The 19,579-nt window shown below is 39.3% G+C and overlaps 1 non-coding gene across 1 annotated transcript; it reads right to left on the reverse strand.

Moving 5' to 3' along the window:
- Positions 1-724: 724 nt before the first annotated feature.
- On the reverse strand, positions 725-831 carry LOC127088507 (small nucleolar RNA R71). The gene has a single exon (XR_007790340.1). It is a non-coding gene; the product is annotated as a small nucleolar RNA R71 (small nucleolar RNA).
- Between the last annotated feature and the right edge of the window lie 18,748 nt (positions 832-19,579).

The following is a 19,579-nucleotide window of genomic DNA, read 5'->3' on the forward strand; positions in this document are numbered from 1 at the left end:
CACAATCCAAAAAAAACACTTATCTTGATTGCCTTTGATAAACACCATAACAATAGATAACGATAGCTTGACACTTGGTCTCTGTGGATTCGACAATCTTTTATATTACTCTGACGCGTTCGTATACTTGCGAAAAGCACGCATCAAGTTTTTGGCGCCGTTGCCGGGGACCAATTTCGTCAAATTTCATTTTCCTGTTGTTATATCGTTTAGACTTAGGTTATTTCCCGCCGGTCAATGCGAAGAACTCGCAGCACCGGAAGTTTATGTTTAGTAAACCCTCTGGCGGAACCTGAACGTTACGCTCGCGCACGTTTATTCTTTCATAGAATTAAGAGAGCTATGGCCGAAGATCAAAACTAAAGACCTCTTATAGATTTCGCAACCATCTAATGAAGAACCTAGTTCTAGTATAGTAAACCCAATCATCCCAGCCAATAATTTTGAACTTAAACCGTCCCTGTTGCAACTAGTGCAACAGAGACAATTCGCAGGTCTCGCTACTGAGAACCCAAAACAACATTTGAAAATATTTCTTCAATTAGCAGATACTTTTAAAACCAATGGAGCTTCTCCTGAGGCAATACGTTTAAGATTATTCCCTTTTTCCCTCAGAGATAAAGCCCTATCATGGTTAGATTCCCTTCCACCCAATTCCATTACGACTTGGGATAACCTTAGAAGAGTTTTTCTTGCCAGATATTTTCCCCCGAGTAAGACCGTCGTTCTTCGAAACCATATAACTAGATTTACCCAAAACCAAGGAGAATCGTTGTTCGAAGCTTGGGAGAGATATAAAGAGTTGTTACGAGCATGCCCACATCATGGTTTAGAAAATTGGTTAATCATTCAAACCTTTTATAATGGACTTCATTATAACACAAAGATGACCATCGACGCTGCCGCAGGCGGTGCTCTGATGAACAAACCTTATCCTGAAGCTAGTGCCCTCATTGAAGATATGGCTCAAAACCATCAATCATGGGGAGTCGAACGAGCGACAGTTGAGAAGAAGGAAGCCCAAGGAGGAGTGCATGAACTAAGCTCTATAGACATGATGCAAGCTAAAATGGACACATTATCCCTTAAGGTCGAGCATATGTACATAAACCCGAATACTGTAGCCGCAGTTTCGTCGGATTGTGAGATATATGGAACCAAAGGACACCAATCTGCAGAATGCAGTCTATTAAAGGAAACCCATATTCGAATACCTATAACCCTGGATGGAGGAATCACCCGAACGTCTCCTATAAAACTAATAAACCTATTCAAAATAATGCACCTCCGAGACCTAGTTATCAAGCCCCAAGATCAAATCAACCTATGCAACCTGTACCACCAAAGCCGAGCCTTGAGAAAATTATGGAAAATTTTATCACCGCTCAAACCCAACAAAACAAGGAGTTCATGAACCAAAACATTCATGTTAACGAATTGATTACTCAGTTAGGGACCAAGGTTGACCAAATAGTTACTCATACTAAGATGCTTGAAACCCATATCTCTCAGGCAGCTTTAAACCAAGCCCCTCAGACTACACCTGGAGGACAATTCCCTGGACAACCTCAACAAAATCCGAGAGGACAAGCCAATGCCATTACCCTACGAAGTGGGAGCGCTTATGATGAGCCACCAAACCCAATATTAAGTGAACCCGAAACTTCTAAGGAATGTACCAAACCCCCGGACAAAGTAAAGGAACCAGAGGAATCTGAAAACCAGGAGGGTCGAGAGAAAGGAGAAGAACCTAAAGATAAAATTTACGTACCACCCCCGCCATATAAACCACCTATACCATATCCTTAAAGACTCAAACAAACCCAGATTAATAAACATTATCAAAAATTTATTAAAGTTATAGAAAAACATCACGTAGAAATCCCTTTCACAGAAGCCATCACCCAAATACCTTCTTATGCAAAGTTCCTCAAAGACATCCTTACCAACAAACGTAGACTTGACGATCCGAAGCCTTTAGAATGTAATGCTATTTCCGAGGATAAATTAGCAAAGAAAGATAAAGATCCTGGAAATTTCTCCATTCCTTGTCTTCTGGGTAATCATTTCATCGAAAAAGCTTTTCTAGACTTAGGAGCTAGTGTGAGCTTAATGCCTTTAGCAGATTGTGAGAGGTTGAACTTAGGAGAATTACAACCCACTAAGATGTCACTTCAGTTAGCCGATAGATCTGTCAATTATCCGATAGGCATTTTAGAAGATATTCCTGTTAGGATAGGTCAGTTATTTATCCCTACTGACTTTGTGGTCATGGACATCAAAGAGGACAATGATATACCAATCCTTCTAGGTAGACCATTCTTATCGACTGCAGGAGCCATAATAGATGTCAAGAAAGGAAAGGTGACATTTGAGGTAGGTGACGAGAGAATAGAATTTATACTTTCGAAATTTCTTATGGCACCTATGATGGGAGACTCGTGTTATGCCTTAGATATCATTGATGAATGTGTTAGAGAATTAGAACAAAAAGAAATTATAAAAATAATTAAGTTACCATCAACTCTCATAAAGGAAGATGATGACTTTAAAGAACCCTACATCGATGATAACCTTTACGAATGTTTATCCCTTACCCTAGATCCTATGCCATGCCCTGAGAAACCAACCTTAGAAGTTACGGAACTGCCTAAGAACCTGAGATACGAGTTCCTCGACGAAAAGATGAACCGTCCAGTTATAGCCAGTGCTACCTTGAGCCAAGAGGAAACGAACCAACTTTTAGACGTTTTACGAAGACATCCCTCAGCCTTAGGATATAATATCTCTGACCTGAAAGGAATAAGCCCGTCCGTATGCATTCATCGGATTTCGCTAGAAGAAGATTCAAAACCCTCTAGGGAACATCATAGAAGAATAAACCCTATAATGAGTGATGTTGTTAAAAAGGAACTTTTTAAGTTACTTGAGGCAGGTATAATCTACCAGATCTCGGATAGTTAGTGGGTTAGCCCTGTGCATGTAGTACCTAAAAAGGGAGGCATCACAGTCGTGCAAAACGATAAAGGCGAACATGTAGCAAAACAATTAGAAGGAGGGTGGCGGATGTGTATAGATTATAGAAAATTAAATAAAGCAACTAGGAAGGATCATTTCCCTTTACCATTCATAGACCAGATGTTGGAGCGTCTAGCCAGACACTCTTACTTCTGCTACCTAGATGGATACTCTGGATTCTTCCAAATACCTATTCACCCCAAAGATCAAGAAAAAACTACTTTTACATGCCCTTATGGAACTTTTGCCTACAGACGAATGCCTTTCAGCCTCTGTAACGCCCCAACTACTTTCCAACGCTGCATGATGTCAATCTTCGCAGATTACCTAGATGGTATCATGGAAGTGTTTATGGATGATTTCTTGGTTTGCGGATTTGATTTCCACAATTGCCTAGCTAACCTTGAAAAAATCTTGGAGAGATGCGTGGAGGTGAACCTCGTGCTAAACTGGGAAAAATGTCATTTCATGGTGACCGAAGGAATAGTTTTAGGACATATAGTTTCCGAAAAAGGTATAGAGGTAGATAGAGCTAAAATAGAAGTTATAGAAAACCTAAAACCACCAAAAACAATCAGAGAAGTCCGAAGTTTTCTTGGACAGGCTGGATTCTATCGGCGTTTTATTAAGGACTTCTCCAAAATAACAAAACCTTTAACCGGACTTTTAATGAAAGATGTTGAATTCATTTTTGATGAAAAATGTAATGACGCATTTAATCTTTTAAAACAAGCATTAATCTCAGCACCCATTATGAAACTGCCCGATTGGTCGGAACCCTTTGAGATAATGTGCGATGCTAGTGATTATGCAGTTGGAGTCGTTCTAGGACAAAGAAAAGATAAAAAAATTACATGCCATTTATTATGCCAGTAGAACCCTAGATGCTGCCCAACTTAACTACGCAACAACTGAAAAAGAATTACTCGCTGTAGTTTTCGCTATAGACAAATTTAGATCTTATCTAGTAGGAGCAAAAATTATAGTTTACACCGATCATGCTGCCATTTGTTACCTATTAAGTAAAAGAGATGCCAAGCCCAGGTTACTCCGATGGATTCTATTACTACAAGAGTTTGATTTAGACATCAGAGATAAAAAAGGCACTGAAAATGTAGTAGCCGATCACCTTTCTAGGCTAGAACATCTAAAACCGGAACTAGTACCCATAAATGATGATTTCGCCTATGATAGACTGATAGCTAAAGTAGAAACCATTGAAGATAATAACCTAGACCCTCGTGAGCATCCCCAAAATTCCATAGCAATAAGTAACGTACCCTGGTATGCAGACTTCGTTAATTACCTAGCTGCTGATATAGTACCCCCTAATCTTGACTACCACCGCAAAAAGAGATTCTTCCACGATGTGAGAAACTTCTATTGGGACGAACCGCTCCTTTTCAAAAGGGGTAAAGATGGCATTTTTCGCCGTTGCGTTCCAGAAGAAGAGGTAAATAGTATTATCGAGCATTGTCATTCTGCACCTTATGGTGGACATGCGAGCACCTCTAAGACATACGCCAAGATTCTTCAAGCTGGCCTATTCTGGCCTACCATGTGGCATGATGTCTATGCTTGCATTGTCAAATGTGATAGATGCCAACGCACTGGAAACATTTCTAGACGTGATGAAATGCCTCTAAAAAACATTCAGGAAGTAGAACTCTTCGACGTATGGGGTATAGATTTCATGGGACCTTTCCCACCATCCTTAGGAAACAGGTATATCTTAGTAGTTGTAGACTATGTGTCTAAGTGGATTGAAGCTATAGCTGCACCCACAAACGACACTAGGGTAGTAATCAAACTATTTAAAAACTATATTTTCCCTAGATTTGGAACACCATGTTTAGTCATAAGTGATGGAGGATCGCACTTTATATCGAGAATATTTGACAAACTTTTAAGAAAATATGGAGTTAAGCATAGAGTAGCAACACCATACCACCCACAGACTAGTGGCCAAGTAGAAGTATCTAATAGGGAGATAAAACAAATCCTAGAGAAAACTGTTTCTATTTCTAGGAGAGACTGCTCTCAGAAGCTTCAAGAAGCATTATGGGCCTATAGAACCGCTTTCAAAACCCCTATAGGAACTACTCCTTACCAACTAGTTTATGGAAAATCTTGTCACTTACCGTTCGAGTTAGAGCATAAAGTCTATTGGGCCATTAAAACTTTGAATTTAGACTACCTAGCCGTTGGAGAAAAGCGTACCCTAGACATTCATAAATTAGAAGAACTTAGGCAATCGGCCTACGAGAATGCAAAAATATATAAAGAGAGGACAAAAGCCTATCACGACAAAAGAATAGTAAAGAAAAACTTCAATGTAGGCGATTTTGTTCTCCTTTTCAACACTAGGTTACGACTCTTCCCTGGAAATCTACGTTCAAGATGGACTGGTCCTTTCGAAGTATCCAAGATTCTGAGATCCGGAGCCGTAGAAATCAAGAACGAAACCTGTAGTCCATTCATTGTAAATGGACAAAGACTGAAGCTCTATGAAGGAGGAGACATTCCAGCATACTACTCAAGCCACACCCTGATTGATCCACCAATTCCTACTACTACAGGTGTATAAATTCTAATCATTAAGCTAATGGCGTTAAACAAGCGCTGCGTGGGAGGCAACCCATGGTTTTTCTTTCATTTTACTTTTTCGTATTTTATTTAATTTTATTTTTATTTTATTTTATCGTATTTTGCACTGTGACTAAGATTTGAATGGTTTGTATTTTCAGGATCACTTTCTTAACGTTTACAGGATGCAGGATTTTGATGACATCCATGTGGCCTATAGAGATAATGCGCAGAGGGAGCGCTACATTGCTTTGTATCAGCGCCCTATAGCACCCACACGTTACCCTGATCAGCACTGTATGGAGGCACTGGGTATCGAGCCGAGTATCTGATTCCTTAACCACCAGCTCCACTGGGACGCATTTACTGATGACTTGAGTAACACATATAGGAACCTGACTTTGGAGTTCCTGAGTTCATTCGACTATGACCCATATTTTGGACCAGATGGGTATGCTGCTTTCAGACTTTTTGGAGTTGAGTACTCCTTCAGCCAGAAAGAGTTTGACGACCTGTTGGATTTCCAGACCACTCCTGATGCCATCCCGGAGACACCTATGGGATATTTCCTGGGTAAGGAGGTGGAGAAGTTTTGGAGTGATATATCGGGTGGCGGAAGCCAGGATCCATCTACGCAGATATCTTATGTCATACATAACCCATCCTTCAGATATTTTCAGATGATATTAGCACATTCTTTTCTGGGAAGACCGGATGCAGAGACACTATTGAGTGAAGAGGAGATCTTCCTATTATTTTGTGCATCAAAATCTCGCCCAGTAGCATGTGGGAACTTTTTATTAGACAATCTCAGCGGTATCTCCAGATCCACCAAATGAGTCATCCATGATGGTGGAATCATCACGCAGCTTGTTGTCGCTTTAGGTCTGTCTCGCAAGCTGTCATATCTTCGGATCTACTGTGGACACACTACCATGGACATCGATTTCTGTTTGACCAGAGGATTGATGAGGAGAGCCTCTTTCCACCCATGTAAGTTCCGATTGCTAATAGATAGTGAGGCTATCCATTATTTCACGCTGCCAGACCCTATGATGACCAGTGTGCATGATCCAGCGAATTGGAGTTACGCTCTAGAGGGCCAGGGAGAGACCGTCGAGGCACCGAGATCACCACCCGTTTCTGAATACACGCCTACACCACCATCTCCTAGAATCACTGTTTTCTCTAATAATCATTTATTGCAGACACCCGACATACGCACCCAGATTACTGAGTGTCGTAGAGAGATTGCAGAGCTTAAACAGGAGGTGGCTGACCTCACTTTACAGATGGGAGTGTCTGATCTCACCCATGCTACTGAAGCCGATTGTCTATATCAGGAGATCGTAGAGCTCAGGCAGGAAATCTCCACGCTCCGTGGATCCACTCAGGAAGATGACATACCTACTATATGATCTCACCATTCCATCTTATTTTATCGTTCTTTTATTTTATTTTATGTTTCTCGTATTTACATAACTCATTTTATATTATCGCATTTGGAATATTATATAAACTACTACTATACATTAGTATTTCTATTTTTATCTATATGTGTTTTATGTTTATTTTATTTGCATTTTAATTTTTCAGTTATTTATTTGTTTATATTTAATGTTTGTTTTTTTTTTTTTGTTTTCAGCTTTACTTTTATTTTCGTTTTTACTTTTATAAAATTATGCAAGTCGAAGATACTAGGAGAATCACAAGACAAATGCTATCCAGACCCCTCAAAGCCAAAGGACAAGAGAAGCCCAAACCAAAGGACCAAAATCTGGCCCAGCCAGATTTGGCCTTATGGCGCCCGCCATAGGACCTGTGGCGCTCGCCACAGCGTCGGTAAATGGTAGGGGCAAAACCCTTTCCATCACCATTTTTGCAACTTACTGTAGCGGTGTATTCGTCACTATATGATCTATCGATTAAATCATAAGCAAAGCATACAATGAAATTTCGAGTCGCCACCGCACTTTTATTTATCCAAAGGACTGGCTAAAAAGCGAACAAAAGCCTAAGAAGTTTTACACGTAGAAAACTAATAAAAAGATCAGAGAGTCTGGGTAAGGGGTAAATTACGCAATGGGAAGGTGTTAGGCACCCACTACGTCCTAGGTACTCCTAGGGAGCCCTTTTCACACTTGTTGTATTAAATTGTTATTTGTTATGACATAAACATTGTGCAAACATGATTGGGATGATGAGAAAAGAATATACAAATTTTATTGGGTTTGAACGGATGAACCCGCTGCCTACGTACCTTCCATCAAAGGTAAGGATCAAAACGCCGTAGTTCGGCTAAAAGATCTCCAAAAGTTGGTGGATTCAATTTTAAACACAAGCATTGAGGCTTTTCATTATCAATGGGAGAACACTCGACCAAGACCAACATCCACCATGCGAGGATAGCTTCGACGTACTAGAGGGGTTAGCCCTGTTTTCAGTACGGAAGTCTTACTGTCGACTCACTAAAGATAAGGTGAGGTTTACATCAACCACAATGATAATTGAAACCTATGGCTAATGCATGAAAAGATTAACAATGGACAAAGCCAAAACAAGTGAATGGGTGAAGTTAATTGATTGTGATTATGAAAATGGAGTCAAAGTATGATTAAGATTGATTCAAAGAAGTATTATGAAATGGAGTTTGAAAAAAGTCAAGGACTTGGGGTCCAGGTTTTTGGTTTGAAAACATGAAGATGTTTGCACAATATCTATGTCAAGTTTGAAATCAATGTGTGAAAAGGTTTAGGACATAATGAGGATGAATGGATGAAGATGGATTGTAAAACTTCTTAGAAGGTTCACCTCTTGAGATCATATAGAAGATGATTCAAGTGTGTCCTTTGGAATAGCAATGGATAATAATAATGTAAGCAAGCAAATGATACCGGATGCCACTCAATGGTCTTACTCCAATCTCACAAACAAAAGCGGATATCGGATACCAATAGATGGATTTACACCAATCTCCTAAAACAAAACTGGATATCAGATGCCACTCAATGGACTTATACTAATCTCCTAATAAAGAAATAAAAGGTGGATACCGGATACCAATAGATGGATTTACACCAGTCTCCTAAAACAGAAATGGATATCAGAGGCCACTCAATGGACTTACACTAATCTCCTAAAAAGAAAACAAAGAATGAAATATGGAAGTCAACTGCCAATCTATCTGGACTTAGGTTAACTCCACATATGCTCATAGGAAAACCAATGCCACATTACAGGGACTTACAATGGATCCTCACATACAAGAACAGATGCAACACATGATCATAGGAAAGCAAATTCCAACTTACAGGGACTTACAATTGCAACCTCACATATAAACAAACAAACCAACTTATGATCACAGGAGAGCAAATGCCAACTTACAGGGACTTATAATTGCATCCTCACATACAAAGAAACCAACTTATGATCACAGGAGAGCAAATGCCAACTTACAGGGACTTACAATTGCATCCTCACATAAACAAAGAAAAGCAAAACATGGACGTCAGATGCCAATCTACCTGGGCTAACTCTAACCTCCACAGTATGGTCCTAGGAATACAAATGCCAACTTACAGGGACTTATATTGCATCCTCACATACAATCAAATGCATCAAGCAAAGATGAGATGAGTGGCCAAGGTGATGGTCTTATACTCACTTCCATATCATAGGAGCAATGGCCAATGAATGGTCTTACAATTGTCCTCAATGGGTAAACAGCAATGATAAGTCACAAAGACAAATGAGATGATTATGCATTGATGAGCAATAAATGATGATAAATGCATAGAGCATACAAGCAAACAATGTGTATATGAAGCAAATGATCAATCAATGAAAGCAATCAGCACACACTATAACCAAACAAGGAGGCTCATACAAAAGGGGTTAGGCATTGAAGCCAACTGGAATAGGGTCACAGGTGCTCTTAACCTTGCCATTGAGGGGCTAAGGTGAAGCAGATGAGAGGAGATGAGGGGTGTGCCTCATTGCCCTTATCCCTGATCAGGGAGAGCATTGAATATTAGAAAGTGTGGGAGTTCAGAAAGTAGGAACTCTCTCCACAGATTATTGACTCGATTGATCTTGGGCTTGGATCTCAATGCTACAACCATGTAATGGGAGCAAGGAGAAGACTCACAGAATAGTAGGGGATAGGTTGCTTATCCCTTGGATTCTACCAATTGCCTTTCTTGAAGGACTTTTCCTGCTTGGGACAAATATAAACACACACAAGCATTGCCTCTTAAGGAGGACTTCAGACAGTTTGCCCGGCCAAATAACAGGCCGGGTCTCCAGACTACATGAAGAAAAAGTAATTATACCTCAAAAGCAAATTGCTAAATAGCAAAGCAAAGCAAGTTCAAAGAACTTAAGCGACTAAGAGTACCTGAAATAGTCAAACTAATCAGTATACAGTTCAACAATTTAAATCAGAAGGAAATGAATCAACAGTTAACAACAGACAGAAGTGCAAAAGCACAAGACCCAAATCATATGAGTCAAGCCACCTACAAAACAAAGGTTAGCTCATGATATATAATCAAACTCAATTAAATTGGCAATGGTTTCTTTGAGGCATTGTTGCTTAACCTGAAACAAATGAACTCAAACATAAGCCAAGAGACCACTAGGGCAAGCCTAGGGTCAAAATAAATGATAAAAGCCAAGACAGCAAGCAATATTCAATCAAAGTCAAATTCAAACATTTAAGAAACAAACCCAATTGGTTTTAAGTTCATATCATGCATTATCATCATTTCATAGACAAAAGAAGTCAAAGCATGGCAAATGAGGGCACATAAAAGTCAACAGAAATACTTGGCTCAAACCCAAACATAATCAATTCCAAAAATCATAAAATAATTCATGGTCAATCACAATCCATAACATGACATGCATATAAAATTTCAGCACAATTGGATCATGGGAAGATAGTCAATTAAAATCAGGAAGTCAAAACAATTTCAAGCATGCACAAAGAAGTCAAACATAAATGTATCAACTTCACAAAATCATAACTCAATGCCAACAGATGAGAAATGGATGGGATCAACACCAATGCAAAGCTCAAGATGTCTATTATGCACATGTAAAATTTCATGATCATCCAATAAAGTATGAGAATTTCCCAAATGAAATGGCAAGATGTGTCACACAAAGTCAACATTTGACTAGACAGGGGAGAAAATCCCAAACAATTTGGAAATGGCACAATTAATTCCAAGAAAATTCACACATAAACTAGACATATACAAGTAGGTTCATGCAAAATTTCACATCAATTGGAGGTCAGGAAGCATATCAACAAAAATCATGAACTTGCATATCAATGGTGTGACACAAATTGTCACACCCTACTTCAAAAATTCATATCTTAACAACCACATAAGATAAATTCAAGAATTCTACATCAAAACAAACATGAACGAGTGTAGATTAACCACAAAAAGTTTCAGGGGCATTGGATGTATCATCACAATTTCACAATGGTTTTGGCAAAAGGTATCAAATATGCATACATGTTAAGAAACCTAATACCATTTAAAATTCGACCAACCAAAAATTCAGCAAAAATCATGATAAAAAAGTAGACATCAAGCAGAACACAATGGAAAAAATTTCATGAATTTTGGATTTGAAATGAATGAGTTGTGATTTTTGTAAGTTTGTGTAACAAGATGAAATAATATTATGAAATGAAATGATTTAACATATGATTAATTAAATAATATAGGGCACGGTGGCAATATGGTAAATATGTTGGGAATTTAATGAAACGGTGCGGATTGATCTGGGACGTGTCAAGCAGCAATTCAGCATGGGCATGGAACAATGGAGGTCAGCAAAACAAAATGGAATAACAGACCAATCGTGTTTTCTGGATTCAAATGCATTTAGGGTTTGCTACAGTAACAGTACATGCAATGCAGAAGTCCAAAAGCAGAAACGCGATTTACATGAAATTTTTCTGGGTTTCTTAGGGTTTCAACTACAGTAATCATCTTCATCAAATCATGAAAAACGAAATCGCCCAGAAATCATGAATACGCATACCAATCGAACAATCAAACCAAGCACAATCATAATCCCAAATCCATATTCGTTAAAACAAACTAAACACGAAGCAACAAGCAAAAACATCCATGAACATCAAGCTTTAAAACCGAATTACTCACTCCATACTCAACCATTTTTAATAATCTAAAGCTCATTGGACTCAGCAAGATATAAACTATCTAAAGCATGGCATGATTTGGTGAAATAAGAAATTCGAAAACTGACCAAAAGTGGAGTGCAGTCGCGATTCGATGGTCGTTTGGACGTTTATGCTGGAAACAGGTGCTCAAGAAGTGTCCAGGAAGTGAATGGAAAGAGAATTTGAGGTCCAGCTAGCACGAATCAGCTTGAACTTTGATCTGCCATGAGAGGGGGTCGAAGAAAACAGAGCTGGGTTTTGTGCTTACAGTCGTGGTATGAGGCTGGAAAAGGGTTCCAAGATGATGATGGATCGTGAAACAAGTGACCAATATTCCAGCCCTTTGGTGTTTTTTAGCAGAAATTTAAGATGAAGGAAAATGGTGATTTGTGAGAGAGTGGTTTTTCTGTATGTTTGTGAGGCTGCAGCTTTTCTCTAGGGTTCAGAATCACAGAAAATGACTTTAAATACTTCTGTTTATTGTTGGTTAATGATGTGCTAAACTTGTTTAACTCAAATGGAACCATTTGCACATTTTGCTAATTTTGAACATATGGAGGTGGAGGTGCAAGTTCTGGCCGAGTTTGGGCCTTGAACATGTTTCAAATACCATTCTAAACAGATCCCAAATGGCCAAATGTGTTAAAATTGCTTAATTCAAAAAGTCACTTTTTGCACATACTTGAAATTAATGAAGGAAAGTCCAAAAATGCCATTTTGCATGGTGAGGTTTTGGTGAATGATGAATGAATTTTTGGAAAGAGGGGAACAAATAGAGCTTGTAGGAAAAAACCCCACTAAAATTGGCCAAATGGTTCATGAGATATGGCCTTTTGAAGTTCAAGAAATTGTGAAAATGAATTGATCATATCTTGCCAACCATACATGGGATTTGATAGTTCTTGGACTTTTTGAAAATGGGAAAACAAGATCTTCAACTTTCATGTTGGGCAAAAATTCATTTGAAGCTTGTATCATGATGTAAGTTTAAGATCAAGAAATTTCCATTTTTGGCAAATTGAATTACAGGTCAACTTTCTATTTCTGGAAATTTCTTGTTTGACTTTATTTTCTTCACTGTGGATGCTTGACATGATATATGAAGCTTATATAGACATGAATGAGACCCTTCAGACCAAATCCCATCCTCAAATCACTAATTAAATCCATAGTTGACCAAGTTTGACTTTCTGTTGAATTTTCTAGGGTTTTGCATGATTGAACCACTTCTGATGAATTCCAAACCCTAATTCCTTGAGACCTTGATTCCAAATGATGTCCCAAGATATATGAACTCTTGATTATTGATCATGGTGCCCAAATTCTGCAAGAATGGTCACCATCCACTGCAATGACTGACTTTGACTGGTTTTGACCTAATTGGCTGATGATTGCTTCAACTGCAAGTAACAAGGTTAGATGACAATATTTTTGTACTTTTTGGTTAGTAGACATATGAAAAGCAAAGATATACAAATGCAAGACATGCTTGGTGATCAAGAACCACACTCACAAAGCAACCTACCCACTAGGAGGGAAGCTAGGGCATGCAATGATCCTTGAGGCCATGATATGATATGATATGGGCCATGAGGGATCTTAGGGCCAAAATTGGGGTCTTACAGATGCCCCTATTTAAGGTCATTCTAGCCGGAGAAGTGAAGTTTAGAAATCTTCATCTCGACGCGGTAGAATGGGCTTAAATAACAGTAATAAGACAAATTTTGGTCCCTAAGAGACCTCATGATGCAAATGTATGCATGCGAAAGACAAAAATTCTGTGGGGAATATGATTCACACAGAAGAAAAGACGATCAATCGGAGTAGTACACTCACCAGGAAACAGAGACTCTAACAAGATTCTAGTTGGGGATAAACAAAAACTGACACAGCGTGAACAAGACACGACTCTGATTAGAAAAAAAAAGAAAACAGACTGGAGACCTCACTGGGGAGTGAAGGACTCACACTGGGGAAAAGAACTCCAAAGGAAAATAAATCCATTGGAGAGACACAAGCTGACTCCTGGGGAGAAGCAAAAAGAAGTTCCACTAGGGAAGCACAAGAACGAGGTGTTACCGGTATAAGGGTAACAAACTCAGGAAGAATGAATATTTAAGACCGGTATAAGGGTGAGAGATATCAATCAACCAAACATCTGAGAAAGACCTGGAAAAGGTACATAACTCAGGAAAAATCTGACTCCACAGGGGACCAAAGTCATAATAGGGAGCAGAAAGGAAGGAACACCAGGGATACCGGTTACTGGGTATATAATAGGTGACCGACCGAGACGTGAATTGGATTTCACTTCCAAAACACTCATCATCCAAAACACAAACTGGTTAAAGGATGGATATTCGATTCTACAAAGAATACGAATCTTACTCAACTGGGGACACAAACCCAAAGAGCGCATGAGATACAATATCCATTACCGGCAGACCGTGGATAAGAAACTCGCATGAGATGTATTATCTATTACCGTCAGAACGTAGATAATAAACTCGCATGGTAAGAAACACCAGAGATACCGGTTACTGGGTATATAATAGGTGATCTACCGAAACGTGAATTGGATTTCACTTCCAAAACACTCATCATCCAAAACACAAACTGGTTAAAGGATGGATATTCGATTCTACAACAAATACGAATCTTGCTCAGCTGGGAAAATCAACAAAGGATTCCAACTAAAGAGCGCATGAGACATATTATTCATTACCGGCAGACCGTGAATAATACACTCGCATGGTAAGAAACACCAGGGATACCGGTTACTGGGTATATAATAGGTGATCTATCGAAAACGTGAATTGGATTTCACTTCCAAAACACTCATCATCCAAAACACAAACTGGTTAAAGGATGGATATTCGATTCTACAAAGAATACGAATCTTGCTCAGCTGGGGAAAATCAACAAAGGATTCCAACTAAAGAGCGCATGAGACATATTATTCATTACCGGCAGACCGTGAATAATACACTCGCATGGAAGATTATCCTCAACCGGTTACTGGGTTAATAAAGGATAAATCAACCGAAAAGAAAGGCATCGGGATACCAAACTAGGTATATAATGATAACCAATCAAAAGGAGCAACAGACATTACCAACAAAAGGGTAAATGAAAGACAATTTGCTGAGGATGCATTGATGAAAATCAATGATCCGGGGAACACAATCACTGACAAAAGGTGAAAGGACCCGTTGGGGATAAAATTGCTAGCATACGGCAATTATCCACAAACGACTTGCTAGGGATATAAGTGCTGATCTGAGCAACTTATCCAAGCAAAGGAAAATCAACATCAAACATTAGATGAAGATAACCACAAGGGGAATTGTCATCGGTTGGGATGAACAACAAAGTTAACTCTGCAAGTGGAGAGAACAGGGTTTATGACTGCCGGTTTGTAGAAAAAAAACCGCAAAGATAGGACTTATGACTGCTGGTTTGTAGGCAGAGGGCTAAAAGGGGTGGAGGTAACCACAAAATTAGGGTTTACATCTACCGAATACGGGGTAGAAGACCAACAACTCCGCGTGGGGATAGAACAAATCACAAATCCGCACGGGAAACAAGATAAGGTTTATAACAAACCACGAACTGCTGAAGAGCAGGAAAATAGGATTTACAACTACCGGTATGGAGGTAGAAAACCAAAACTCTGGCTGGAGAATAAAAGGTGTATAACCACAAATTCTGTCAAGAAGGCCAGGAGAAATAGGACTTATAACTACCGGTATGAGGGTAGAGGCCCAAAAACTACTCCACTGGGGAACAACCCACTGGGAAGCACAAGACATTTGACAAATAGCCAATTCGGGAATAATCCGAAAAGACGGACTGAATAAAGACATGTCCTAATGAGGATGTAACTCAAATAGGAAAATCCATCCCAATATATGTGTTGGGAGGAAACGGAAGAAACCGTCATCCACGAGGATATATCTCAGTGGGGAACTGCAGAAAGAAAGACAAACATTTTCTGCTTATGGGCTGACTCTATATGGAGAGATTTTATAACACCCGACATCTGCTTGGGGAGACCTGTAAAGAGATCTATATCACCCAAAAGCAGGGAACGACAAACAAAGGATACATGGCAAGAAATGCAACATGAATATCTGAATGTTTATGAATATGCATGAATATGCGTGATTTATGTTTGATGAATGCTGACAAAACAGACAATTCTAACACGAACAGGTCCAGGAACTAAACGCCCGGTATTATACTTCCAGGGGAAAAACCAGCTGGAGAGCCAATCTGCGGAGATCCATATGCTGTAAAGCAAAGATCTGCGGGTACTGCTGGAGAAGCAGAGGATCAGAGATATCAGGAAACGACCCAATCAGGGTACAGAAAGTCACAACGGGCAAAGCAGCCACCAAGACGAATCTGTAGGGGAACAAGAGAAGACCCAAAGTATCTGCCGGGAATCTCAGTGTCAACTGAGAAACAAAAAGTGCATTGGCACGAACTGCTGTAGAAGCAAACTCCACATAACTCCACTGGGGAACAACCCACTGAGGGAGAATGATATCATCCAAATAGAATCTAACTGCATAAGCAACTCTATTGGGGAAAACTGTCGGCTACTCTCTTGGGGAACAAACCACTGAGGGAGGACAGATCAAACAAGTAGATTCTCCAACGAACCACTCCACTCGGGGAGAATACACAGCAAACTGATCACAACAAGTAGATTCTGCAATATAAGCCACTCTACTGGGGATCACAAACAGTCAGGAAATTAATCTGTTCTCTGGATGCTAGAGCCATCATCCAACCATACTGGGGATGAAGGAGTATTCAACAGGCGAAACTGCCGCAACAAACATTCTGCATACTATGCTGAGGGAAAGATGGATGAAATACTGGGATGTCAACCCAATCAACCACTGAATAGGAAAATAAATCCTGCTCTGCCGAAGAGAAAAACTTCTGATGGAGAGATAGCAACAATTCTACAGACGACTTCGCCGGGGAAACGGTAAAGTACCGGGTATCAAATCACTGACTTACCGAGTCTTTAAAAAGGAAAGCGATCGTGCTGAGGAAACAGGCAACTCCGCTGGCAACTGCACTGGGAAGAGTGACAACAACTCTGCTCGCGACTCCGATGGGAATATCAACAACAACTCTACTCGTGACTGTGTTGAGGAGACAAATAAAGTCTGGGAATGTCGACCCACTGGAGAAAGTGACGGGGCACCAAGATGACAAACCATCAACCACCGAAACTTCTACAAGAAAAACACCCATGCTGGGGAAAACTGCTGCTGGAGAAAACGAAGTCTTCAACAACACTCTGCTTGCGACTATACTGGGGAACAACCCCAACAACAACTTTGTTTGAGGAACAACCCCAACAAAGATCTGAAGAAAGAAGATACCACCAAACCAGGAATATGAACAAATGTCTTACCTGTTGGAAATCATGCCACCCTCGGGAGAGCACTGAGATATTCTTGAGTATCCTTTCAATCTTGTGAATGTTCACTTTGTTTAAAACAATATATATTTTTTTTGAAAAATTTGTTTAAACAATGACATTTTATCAATTTAAAACATGCAAAACATTTGTTGGATTGAAACAAATAAGAGTGCAAATAATTGGATAAAAAGCTCAAATTGATTTGATGGAATGGTAGCCTGCAAATGGCAAGACTCCATAGATCTGTACAAATTTGAAATCAGTGATATATATTGGAAGATGGCTACATTGAACATAATGATCCTTTCTCTACCAATTTGAATCTCGATGTATCCGAAGCTTCGGTTGACGACGAATCAAGAATCTTCTGACGAAATGACGGCTGGTGACCAGAAAGTCTTGTCAGGATGCAGTTACTTGCCAAATCCCTAATTTTTGCCTAGATTGCCCCAGGGTGAGGTACTCAATCTAGCGGGATGCAAATATTCTCTCTTTTTTCAAGTCTCTAATTTTTGCCTGGATTACCCTTGCGGGTTCTCCACCGAGACGCTCATTTTTGCCTAAGCCGCCCTTTCGGGTTTTCAACTTAGCGAGCTATTTTTTTTTTTTTTTTTTTTTTTCATTTGCATATACTTTTTTTTTTATTTTTTTTTTTTTTTTTTTTTAGGCAAAGTATCTCTTGACTGCATCTGAATTCACAGGACGAGTGAAATCCTCCCCATCCATTGTTGTAAGCATCAAAGCTCCGCCTGAAAAGGCTCTCTTAACAACATATGGACCCTCGTAGTTTGGAGTCCACTTGCCCTTGGAATCGGGCGCGAAAGACAAAACTTTCTTGAGCACGAGGTCACCTTCTCGGAACACACGAGGCTTGACCTTCTTATCGAATGCTTTCTTCATTCTCTGTTGGTATAGCTGACCATGACACATGGCAGTTAATCGCTTCTCTTCAATCAAATTCAGTTGGTCGTAACGACTCTGAATCCATTCAGCATTAGTCAACTAGGGACTTGAGGGTATAATTTTTCTTTTTCTTTTGCAGAAAATTTTGAAAAAAAATTTCCTGATTTTTGATTTTTCTTCTTTTTTTTTTTCACCCTCTTTTTTTTCCCTTTTTTTTTTTTTGATTTTTTTTTTTTTTTTTTTTTGATTTTTTTTTTTTTGTATTACATTACATTTGTAATGCCCCAGTTTGACTGTTCTGCTGATTCTCATGATACAGCTGAATGAGCTTCTTTGGTGCTCAAGAAGGCGGGTAATCTCATCAGGAATCCCCTTCAACATCATCTTCCTCTGCCTCAGATACAAGGACTTCAAGATTGGGAGATGGCGTTGGATCATTATGTTCAATGGGTTTAGCAATCCCTGCATAATGATTCTGGATAATGAAAAGCTTTTGAATTTTAAACAAGCAAATCATTTATGCAGATGAAAAAAGCTGTTTTTGTTTTTCAGGGTTTTTTGTGATCACTGATTTCATGCAAAAAGCAAAAAGTGAAAACAAATGGAAAAACAAATGTTTAACAATGCATTAATTGAATGAAAACATCATTGTATTAAATGCTGCCAACAATGTCATCACTTCTCCTTTTGGCATGGGAGAAGGGTTTTGAACAAAGTGAACAATTACTCTGATCTATGGATGACTGTAGGAACATCCACAGCGACCCAATTGTGGCAGACACCACCAGGAATAACAAAGTTGTTCAGATCTTCTGCGTCCTCTTCCGAGATAGCAGCAGCTTCTTCTTCTTCAGGTTGATCGGCATGGATGAATCCTCCACTTGAACAAACCTTGCTCATTGAATGCCCCAGAACAGCAGCCAATGCCAGCCCGGGATCAGTTAACCAGGAATAAATCCATCAACAGGAATAAATCCATCAACAGGAATAAATCCATCAACAGGAATAAATCCATCAAAAGCACATGGTCTGGCAAAATCCTCCTTGAGTTCACAATTCTCTTGCTCAGGATGATCCATCGATCTGGCAGAGTCGGCTCTGGTATAATACCGGCAAAATGCGTCTTCAAAATAAATGAAGATCGCAGGGTCAGACCACAGGACGGGAGACCGGAATAAAACACCTGCTTATGCAAATGATGCATGAAGTGTTTATGCATATGCTTGTTTTTTATTTCAAAGAAACTCAAGGGTTTTATTTGCAAACTTTGAAATATTTAAGCATTTTGATCATACATGAGAATATCTCATCAGATATATCAGGTGAAAAAATTTTCCCGGTTTTTTCATGTTTAAGAATTTTTGCAAATAAACTCCTTTGAGTTCCTTGAAAATTTTCTTTTTATCTGATGATATGGA

Source organism: Lathyrus oleraceus, chromosome 5 (assembly GCF_024323335.1).
Source record: "Lathyrus oleraceus cultivar Zhongwan6 chromosome 5, CAAS_Psat_ZW6_1.0, whole genome shotgun sequence".
Lineage (NCBI taxonomy): Eukaryota > Viridiplantae > Streptophyta > Magnoliopsida > Fabales > Fabaceae > Lathyrus > Lathyrus oleraceus.